Raw genomic sequence first — 10,191 nt, forward strand, 5'->3', positions numbered from 1 at the left:
CATAAACCTTCACACGCATTAAATTTTCTGAAAATCACTTTTCGTGGATGCAGAAAACAGGTATTCTTGGTGAAAATTCATTTTCCAGTACCTTACATGATCGCAAACACTTCCTCTTTCCTGAAAATATTATAAAGAAATTTTAAGAGATTTTTTTTTTTGCACCAGAATGCAAAATATTCAGTTCAGGAAATGTTAACATCCGTATCCTATCTACATAGACAGACAAAAGAAATATGATGTACTGAAGAAGTGAACATTTCCAAAAACAACTGTGGACGGTTCCAATTGAGTAAGCAGCTAGCTTTGTATTTTTTAAAGGAACGTTTTAGCAACATTAATCTGTCACAGATTTTCCTTTCATCTTCTTTTAAAGCTCTCCTATTGCTTCACTATTTCTTCTTATTTAGCCAGTTTTTCCAGCCTTGACTGAAAGCTTTTGGCCCACACAGACAGTCTATCCCGTTATCATTATTAAGGAAATACATCGTAGACACTATTAGATAGAACATCGCCCCTTAATGCAAGACTTATCTTTCGAACTATCAATTAATATTCATTAGCTATATTAATTATTAAACAGTACACTTCTTAAGGAGTTGCCAACTCTTGTATTAGCTATCTACGTAATGCTCCTTTCTAACTTCTCTGCATAAGTTTTTTTTTTTATGAATTTTAAATGTTACAAATAATTTAACACATCCAATGTAGCCACAATGATTCAGTTTACGAACACCGTGTGGGCAGTCTGAGGAACATCTCTTCTGCCCTTGTTGCTCTGCTACGTCTACTCTTCTCTACGACTAGAACAGAATGTATAGCTATCTTACTTAGTCTAAACAAACCCAAAGTGACCACTATAGAGCTGTCCAAGCAGTCTACTAAGTCAGCAGTGCCCGGACAGTAGCCCATATCAAGATCTTCATTAACTTTGACGAGGTTCAACCAATGAACTATTTCTTACGTCGGCATTACATCATCAGAACTAAAATTCGTTGCACAGCAGGACAAAATGAATGATTTGTCATTACACAGGGACAAGCATCAGATGAGTCCCAAGAGAGGTTTAGTGGTACCTTCCAGCACCATTTAGTCCACTCCCTCTTCATATCCTGTATGTCCTGGCTTTTTTTTCGAATAGAAAAGTAAACTTCCCTTAATTCGGGGAATATTGGAAAGGGCACACAGGCATCTGGGAGTGGTTAACCACAACTCTCAGAACCCTGCTCTTCCTAGAAATTCCCTAGGGAACTTGGAAGAATTTTTTTTATCAATGGAGCAGCGGTCTGATGGATAGACTCACCTGACATTAGATCAATAGATTTATTTTGGTCGCCGCGAATGCTCTCCAAACAAAAAAAGGGTGTTATTTGGCATTTAGAGGAATGATAAATGTTGCATTCCCTGAGAAAACCCCTAAAGATAACTGTTTTCAGGAAAATCATTAAATATGAAAAGTCTTTTATTTGAACATTATTCAGAAAATATTGGAAATCATAAAAAAACACAATTTTACCATCTTCACGGCGATTCATGAAGGCAATAAATGTAAATTGGTACTTTCTATTTATTAAACACGGAGTTATTTATAACAGTTCAACTTCTTAACAAAAACTTACAGTTTAAAAAGGGTTGATTTAACAACAAATAAAATACAATAAACCTGCATTCAACTAAAACAATAATTAGCTCTTTATTACGTATAAAAATTATGGAACATTATCTAAAATGAAATTTAGCTAAAAAACCTGTTTTATAAAAAAAAATCATAGGAAAGTTGAAATTATAGAAAACGAAAAAGAACAAAAAAAACTGGTATAAAAAACTGAATGAATTTCACTGTCTTCTCTTCTAGACTTTCTTCAAACTAGAAACTTTTATTTAATGTCAGCTTAAAATAGATTCCTAATGAGACCTAATGAGTTCGACAAAGTCCTGGCTTAAAAATTAACTATTAGAAGTAGAAAATAAGGACCTTCTAGTAAAAATAGCAAAGATTATCCAATTCTCTCATTTCTCTGAACTTCTATTACCAAATCTAGCCGACCTAATGTGTACGATTTAGTCCTGGCATAAGAATGGAATTAGGAATGAAGAAAATAAGGAACTTATAATAAAACTAGCAAAGAACATCCATTTTTCTCATTTCTCTGAACTTCTATTACCAAATCTAGCCAACCTAAAGAGTATGATCTAGTCCTAGCATAAGAATGGAATTAGGAATGAAGAAAATAAGGAACTTCTAATAAACTAGCAAAGAACATCCATTTTTCTCATTTCTCTGAACTTCTATTACCAAATCTAGCCAACCTATAGAGTATGATCTAGTCCTGGCATAAGAATGGAATTAGGAATGAAGAAAATAAGGAACTTCTAATAAAACTAACACAGATTATCCATTTCTCTCATTTCTCTAAACCTCTATTACCAAATCTAGCCAACCTATAGAGTATGATCTAGTCCTGGCATAAGAATGGAATTAGGAATGAAGAAAATAAGGAACTTCTAATAAAACTAACACAGATTATCCATTTCTCTCATTTCTCTAAACCTCTATTACCAAATCTAGCCAACCTATAGAGTATGATCTAGTCCTGGCATAAGAATGGAATTAGGAATGAAGAAAATAAGGAACTTCTAATAAAACTAACACAGATTATCCATTTCTCTCATTTCTCTAAACCTCTATTACCAAATCTAGCCAACCTATAGAGTATGATCTAGTCCTGGCATAAGAATGGAATTAGGAATGAAGAAAATAAGGAACTTCTAATAAACTAGCAAAGAACATCCATTTTTCTCATTTCTCTGAACTTCTATTACCAAATCTAGCCAACCTATAGAGTATGATCTAGTCCTGGCATAAGAATGGAATTAGGAATGAAGAAAATAAGGAACTTCTAATAAAACTAACACAGATTATCCATTTCTCTCATTTCTCTAAACCTCTATTACCAAATCTAGCCAACCTATAGAGTATGATCTAGTCCTGGCATAAGAATGGAATTAGGAATGAAGAAAATAAGGAACTTCTAATAAACTAGCAAAGAACATCCATTTTTCTCATTTCTCTGAACTTCTATTACCAAATCTAGCCAACCTATAGAGTATGATCTAGTCCTGGCATAAGAATGGAATTAGGAATGAAGAAAATAAGGAACTTCTAGTAAAACAAACACAGATTATCCATTTCTCTCATTTCTCTAAACCTCTATTACCAAATCTAGCCAACCTAAAGAGTATGATCTAGTCCTGGCATAAGAATGGAATTAGGAATGAAGAAAATAAGGAACTTCTAGTAAAACTAACACAGATTATCCATTTCTCTCATTTCTCTAATTTAGGGAATTAGGGAATTGTGCCCATGTTCGCCAACATTTCGTCTTTTCTTGTCTGTGTAAGTTAGTTTTTAAGTCAAAGCTGAAGTTCACTTCCTAGGTAGACGTCTTTTGTTATAGGTAGGTAAAAATGGAATGGAAAAATAGGGAATAGGGTTCAAGTTTGTCCAGATCTCTTCTTTTCTTCTCTCTATAATCTAGTTTGGATGTCAAAGATGCAGTATATTTCATTGGGAGACTTCTTTTGTTAAAGGTATGTTAAAATGGAATGAAATATAGGGAAATGGCCTCAAATTCGCCCAGATTTCGTCTTATCCTGTCTCTATAATCTAGTTTTGAAGACGAAGAGCTAGTATACTTCGTAGGAAGCGTTCTTTTGTAATAGGTAAGCTAAAATGCAATTAAAAGTAGGGAATTGGGTTCAACTTCACCCAGTTTTCTTCTTTTCTTGTCTCTACAAGCTAGTTTTGGAGTCAAAGATGCAGTATATTCCATTGGGAGACTTCTTTTGTAATATTTAAGATAAAATGCAATGGAAATACAGAAAAATGGTCTCAAATTCGCCCAGATTTCTTCATTTCTTGTCTCTACAAGGTAGTTTTGAAGTCTTAGATGCAGTGTACGTAGTAGGAAGCCTACGTTCGTAATAGGTAAGTTAAAATGCAATGGAAAAGTAGGGAATTGTGTCCATGTTCACCCAGATTTCTTCTTTTCTTTACCCTGTAATCTAGTGTTGAAGTCAAAGCTGCAGTATACTTCGGAGGGAGAAATCTTTTGTAATGGGTAACTTAATTTGGAAAGCAAAATTAAGGAATCGTGTCCATGTTCGTTCTGATTTCTTCTTTTCTTGTCTCCGCAAGCTAGTTTTGAAGTCAAAGCGGCAGTATACTTCGTTGGGAGAGTTCTTTTGTAATAGGTAAGTTAAAATGCAATTAAAAGTAGGGAATTAGGTTCAACTTCGCCCAGTTTTCTTCTTTTCTTGTCTCAGTAATCTCGTTTTGTAGTCAAAGTGGAAGTATAGTTCGTAGGAAGTCTTCGTTTGTAATAAGTAAGTGAAAATGGAATGGAAAAGTAGGGAATTGTGTTCAAGTTCGCCCAGTTTTCTTCTTTTCATTCCTCAGTATTCTAGTTTTGAAGTCAAAGGTGCAGTATACTTCGTAGGAAGCCTTCGTTTGTAATAGGTAAGTTAAAATGGAAAGGAAAATTAGGGAATTGGTTATAAGTTCGCCCAGTTCTCTTCTTTTCTTGTCTCTATAATCTAGTTTGGATGTCAAAGATGCAGTATATTTCATTGGGAGACTTCTTTTGTTAAAGGTAAGTTAAAATGGAATGAAATATAGGGAAATGGCCTCAAATTCGCCCAGATTTCGTCTTTCCTGTCTCTATAATCTAGTTTTGAAGACGAAGAGGTAGTATACTTCGTAGGAAGCGTTCTTTTGTAATAGGTAAGCTAAAATGCAATTAAAACTAGGGAATTGGGTTCAACTTCACCCAGTTTTCTTCTTTTCTTGTCTCTACGAGCTAATTTTGGAGTCAATGATGCAGTATATTTCATTGGGAGAGTTCTTTTGTTAAAGGTAAGTAAAAATGGAATGAAATATAGCGAAATGGCCTCAAATTCGCCCAGATTTCGTCTTATCCTGTCTCGGTAATCTAGTTTTGAAGTCATAGTGGAAGTATACTTCATAAGTGGACTTCTCTTGTGAAATATAAGTCAAAATGCAATTAAAAAGTGGGGAATTGGTTAGAAGTTCGTGCAGATTTCTTGTTTTCTTGCTCAGTAATCTAGTTTTGCAGTCAAAACGAAAGTATACATTGCAGGTTGCCTTCATTTGTAATATGTAAGATAAAATGCAATGGAAATACAGAAAAATGGTCTCAAATTCGCCCAGATTTCTTCATTTCTTGTCTCTACAAGGTAGTTTTGAAGTCTTAGATGCAGTGTACGTAGTAGGAAGCCTACGTTCGTAATAGGTAAGTTAAAATGCAATGGAAAAGTAGGGAATTGTGTCCATGTTCACCCAGATTTCTTCTTTTCTTTACCCTGTAATCTAGTGTTGAAGTCAAAGCTGCAGTATACTTCGGAGGGAGAAATCTTTTGTAATGGGTAACTTAATTTGGAAAGCAAAATTAAGGAATCGTGTCCATGTTCGTTCTGATTTCTTCTTTTCTTGTCTCCGCAAGCTAGTTTTGAAGTCAAAGCGGCAGTATACTTCGTTGGGAGAGTTCTTTTGTAATAGGTAAGTTAAAATGCAATTAAAAGTAGGGAATTAGGTTCAACTTCGCCCAGTTTTCTTCTTTTCTTGTCTCAGTAATCTCGTTTTGTAGTCAAAGTGGAAGTATAGTTCGTAGGAAGTCTTCGTTTGTAATAAGTAAGTTAAAATGGAAAGGAAAATTGGGGAATTGAGTCCATGTTCGCCCAGATTTCTTCTTTTCTAGTCTCTACAAGCTAGTTTTGAAGTCAAAGATGCAGTATACTTCGTAGGAAGCCTTCGTTTGTAATAGGTAAGTGAAAATGGAATGGAAAAGTAGGGAATTGTGTTCAAGTTCGCCCAGTTTTCTTCTTTTCATTCCTCAGTATTCTAGTTTTGAAGTCAAAGGTGCAGTATACTTCGTAGGAAGCCTTCGTTTGTAATAGGTAAGTTAAAATGGAAAGGAAAATTAGGGAATTGGTTATAAGTTCGCCCAGTTCTCTTCTTTTCTTGTCTCTATAATCTAGTTTGGATGTCAAAGATGCAGTATATTTCATTGGGAGACTTCTTTTGTTAAAGGTAAGTTAAAATGGAATGAAATATAGGGAAATGGCCTCAAATTCGCCCAGATTTCGTCTTTCCTGTCTCTATAATCTAGTTTTGAAGACGAAGAGGTAGTATACTTCGTAGGAAGCGTTCTTTTGTAATAGGTAAGCTAAAATGCAATTAAAACTAGGGAATTGGGTTCAACTTCACCCAGTTTTCTTCTTTTCTTGTCTCTACGAGCTAATTTTGGAGTCAATGATGCAGTATATTTCATTGGGAGAGTTCTTTTGTTAAAGGTAAGTAAAAATGGAATGAAATATAGCGAAATGGCCTCAAATTCGCCCAGATTTCGTCTTATCCTGTCTCGGTAATCTAGTTTTGAAGTCATAGTGGAAGTATACTTCATAAGTGGACTTCTCTTGTGAAATATAAGTCAAAATGCAATTAAAAAGTGGGGAATTGGTTAGAAGTTCGTGCAGATTTCTTGTTTTCTTGCTCAGTAATCTAGTTTTGCAGTCAAAACGAAAGTATACATTGCAGGTTGCCTTCATTTGTAATATGTAAGATAAAATGCAATGGAAATACAGAAAAATGGTCTCAAATTCGCCCAGATTTCTTCATTTCTTGTCTCTACAAGGTAGTTTTGAAGTCTTAGATGCAGTGTACGTAGTAGGAAGCCTACGTTCGTAATAGGTAAGTTAAAATGCAATGGAAAAGTAGGGAATTGTGTCCATGTTCACCCAGATTTCTTCTTTTCTTTACCCTGTAATCTAGTGTTGAAGTCAAAGCTGCAGTATACTTCGGAGGGAGAAATCTTTTGTAATGGGTAACTTAATTTGGAAAGCAAAATTAAGGAATCGTGTCCATGTTCGTTCTGATTTCTTCTTTTCTTGTCTCCGCAAGGAAGTTTTGAAGTCAAAGCGGCAGTATACTTCGTTGGGAGAGTTCTTTTGTAATAGGTAAGTTAAAATGCAATTAAAAGTAGGTAATTAGATTCAACTTCGCCCAGTTTTCTTCTTTTCTTGTCTCAGTAATCTCGTTTTGTAATCAAAGTGGAAGTATAGTTCGTAGGAAGTCTTCGTTTGTAATAAGTAAGTTAAAATGGAAAGGAAAATTGGGGAATTGAGTCCATGTTCGCCCAGATTTCTTCTTTTCTAGTCTCTACAAGCTAGTTTTGAAGTCAAAGATGCAGTATACTTCGTAGAAAGCCTTCGTTTGTAATAGGTAAGTGAAAATGGAATGGAAAAGTAGGGAATTGTGTTCAAGTTCGCCCAGTTTTCTTCTTTTCATTCCTCAGTATTCTAGTTTTGAAGTCAAAGGTGCAGTATACTTCGTAGGAAGCCTTCGTTTGTAATAGGTAAGTTAAAATGGAAAGAAAAATTAGGGAATTGGTTATAAGTTCGCCCAGTTCTCTTCTTTTCTTGTCTTAGTAATCTAGTGTTGAAGTCAAAGTGGAAGTATATTTCGTAGATTACGTTCATTTGTGAAAAGTAAGTGAAAATGGAACGGAAAAGTTGTGAATTGGGTTCAAGTTCGCCCAGTTTTCTTCTTTTCTTGTCTCAGTAATCTCGTTTTGAAGTCAAAGTAAAAGTAAAGTTCGTAGGTTGCCTTCGTTTGCAATAAGTAAGTTAAAATGGAAAGGAAAATTAGGGAATTGAGTCCAAGTTTATCCAGATTTCTTCTTTTCTTCTCATTATTATAATCTAGTTTGGATGTCAAATATGCTGTACACTTCGTAGGAAGCCTTCCTTTGTGAAATGTACGTCAAATTGCAATGGAAAAATAGGAAATATGGTTCAAGTTCGCCCAGATTTCTTCTTTTCTTGTCCCTGTAATCTAGTTAACAAGTCGAAGGTGCAGTATACTTAGTAGGTAGCCTTCTTTTATTTTAGGTAAGTGAAATTGCATTGGAGAAATAGGGAATTGGGTTCAAGTTTTCTCAGATTTCTTCTTTTCTTTTCTCTATAATCTAGTTTTGAAGTCAAAGCTGCAGTATAGGTTTTCGTAGGGAGACTTCTTTTGTAATAGGTAACTTAAATTGGAAAGGAAAATTAGGGAATTGAGTCCAAGTTCGCCCAAATTTCTTCTTTTCTTGTCTCTACAAGCTAGTTTTGAAGTCAAAGATGCATTGTACTTCGTAGGAAGCCTTCGTTTGTAATAGGTAAGTTAAAATGAAAAGGAAAATTAGGGAATTGTGTCCAAGTTCGCCCAGATTTCTTCTTTTTTTTTCTCTACAAGCTAGTTTTAATGTCAAAGATGTAGTATACTTCGTAGGAAGCCTTCGTTTGTAATAAGTAAGTTAAAATGGAAAGGAAAATTGGGGAATTGAGTCCAAGTTCGCCCAGATTTCTTCTTTTCTTTTCTCTACAAGCTAGTTTTAATGTCAAAGATGTAGTATACTTCGTAGGAAGCCTTCGTTTGTAATAGGCAAGTTAAAATGAAAAGGAAAATTAGGTAATTGTGTCCAAGTTCGCCCAGATTTCTTCTTTTCTTTTCTCTACAAGCTAGTTTTAATGTCAAAGATGTAGTATACTTCGTAGGAAGCCTTCGTTTGTAATAAGTAAGTTAAAATGGAAAGGAAAATTAGGGAATTGGTTATAAGTTCGCCCAGTTCTCTTCTTTTCTTGTCTCTATAATCTAGTTTGGATGTCAAAGATGCAGTATATTTCATTGGGAGACTTCTTTTGTTAAAGGTAAGTTAAAATGGAATGAAATATAGGGAAATGGCCTCAAATTCGCCCAGATTTCGTCTTTCCTGTCTCTATAATCTAGTTTTGAAGACGAAGAGGTAGTATACTTCGTAGGAAGCGTTCTTTTGTAATAGGTAAGCTAAAATGCAATTAAAACTAGGGAATTGGGTTCAACTTCACCCAGTTTTCTTCTTTTCTTGTCTCTACGAGCTAATTTTGGAGTCAATGATGCAGTATATTTCATTGGGAGAGTTCTTTTGTTAAAGGTAAGTAAAAATGGAATGAAATATAGGGAAATGGCCTCAAATTCGCCCAGATTTCGTCTTATCCTGTCTCGGTAATCTAGTTTTGAAGTCATAGTGGAAGTATACTTCATAAGTGGACTTCTCTTGTGAAATATAAGTCAAAATGCAATTAAAAAGTGGGGAATTGGTTAGAAGTTCGTGCAGATTTCTTGTTTTCTTGCTCAGTAATCTAGTTTTGCAGTCAAAACGAAAGTATACATTGCAGGTTGCCTTCATTTGTAATATGTAAGATAAAATGCAATGGAAATACAGAAAAATGGTCTCAAATTCGCCCAGATTTCTTCATTTCTTGTCTCTACAAGGTAGTTTTGAAGTCTTAGATGCAGTGTACGTAGTAGGAAGCCTACGTTCGTAATAGGTAAGTTAAAATGCAATGGAAAAGTAGGGAATTGTGTCCATGTTCACCCAGATTTCTTCTTTTCTTTACCCTGTAATCTAGTGTTGAAGTCAAAGCTGCAGTATACTTCGGAGGGAGAAATCTTTTGTAATGGGTAACTTAATTTGGAAAGCAAAATTAAGGAATCGTGTCCATGTTCGTTCTGATTTCTTCTTTTCTTGTCTCCGCAAGGAAGTTTTGAAGTCAAAGCGGCAGTATACTTCGTTGGGAGAGTTCTTTTGTAATAGGTAAGTTAAAATGCAATTAAAAGTAGGTAATTAGATTCAACTTCGCCCAGTTTTCTTCATTTCTTTTCTCTACAAGCTAGTTTTGAAGTCAAACATGCAGTATATTTCATTGGGAGACTTCTTAAAGGTATGTTAAAATGGAATGAAATATAGGGAAATGGCCTCAAATTCGCCCAGATTTCGTCTTATCCTGTCTCTATAATCTAGTTTTGAAGACGAAGAGCTAGTATACTTCGTAGGAAGCGTTCTTTTGTAATAGGTAAGTTAAAATGAAAAGGAAAAGTAGGGAATTGGGTTCAACTTCACCCAGTTTTCTTCTTTTCTTGTCTCTACAAGCTAGTTTTGGAGTCAAAGATGCAGTATATTTCATTGGGAGACTTCTTTTGTTAAAGCTAAGATAAAATGCAATGGAAATACAGGGAAATGGTCTCAAATTAGCCCAGATTTCTTCTTTTCTTGTCTCTACAAGCTAGTTTTGAAGTCTAAGATGCAGTGT

Source organism: Rhodnius prolixus, unplaced genomic scaffold (genome assembly GCF_049639745.1).
Source record: "Rhodnius prolixus isolate KJV_2025 unplaced genomic scaffold, Rpr scaffold_3, whole genome shotgun sequence".
Taxonomy (NCBI): Eukaryota; Metazoa; Arthropoda; class Insecta; order Hemiptera; family Reduviidae; genus Rhodnius; species Rhodnius prolixus.